Raw genomic sequence first — 658 nt, forward strand, 5'->3', positions numbered from 1 at the left:
ATTCAAGCTTCTTTTCTAGGTTAGCTACCTGCAAAGAAAGATCATGATTAGAACTTGTTTCATATACTCCAACTCTCTTACCCCTTAAATCTTTGTGTTGAGCATTAGATCCCAACATCTCATAAATGTTATATGACTCTTGAGCATTCTTTTTCTTCAAAGCTCCACCTGCTGCATTATCAACAGTTGATTGACATGTTTGGGTTAGTCCATCATAGAAAATTTGCATTTGTAAGTGAATAGGCAACCCATGGTGTGGACATTGCAACAAAAGGCCTTTAAAGCGCTCCCAACACTCATTGAAAGGTTCTCCATCATCTTGTTTGAAGTTGAAGATTTGTCCCCTTAATGTGGCTGTCTTTTGAGTGGAAAAGAACTTTTCCAAAAACTTCTTAGCCACGGCATCCCATGTGGTGAGTGATGCGTGATTTATACGCACACAAATTAAACCCTCTTTTCGTCAAATTGTAGTATATGTATAAGTAGGGATCGTTCTGGACCGGGGATTAGGAGGGATTGTTAATCACTTGGATTTGACTCAAAAACGTAAAAACGTAATATAAAACACTAAACTAGAACTCAAAGAATGTAAAACTAAACTTTAAAACACTAAAACAAACCAAAAGACTCAAACAGTACCCAAAACACTCAAAACTGC

At 36.9% G+C, this 658-nt stretch overlaps 1 non-coding gene across 1 annotated transcript; it reads left to right on the top strand.

Moving 5' to 3' along the window:
* Window positions 1-245: 245 nt before the first annotated feature.
* On the top strand, window positions 246-356 carry LOC137727174 (small nucleolar RNA R71). Its single transcript, XR_011067744.1, has one exon. It is a non-coding gene; the product is annotated as a small nucleolar RNA R71 (small nucleolar RNA).
* The last annotated feature ends 302 nt before the right edge of the window (window positions 357-658 follow it).

This window comes from Pyrus communis, chromosome 2, assembly GCF_963583255.1.
Source record: "Pyrus communis chromosome 2, drPyrComm1.1, whole genome shotgun sequence".
In the NCBI taxonomy this organism is placed as follows: domain Eukaryota; kingdom Viridiplantae; phylum Streptophyta; class Magnoliopsida; order Rosales; family Rosaceae; genus Pyrus; species Pyrus communis.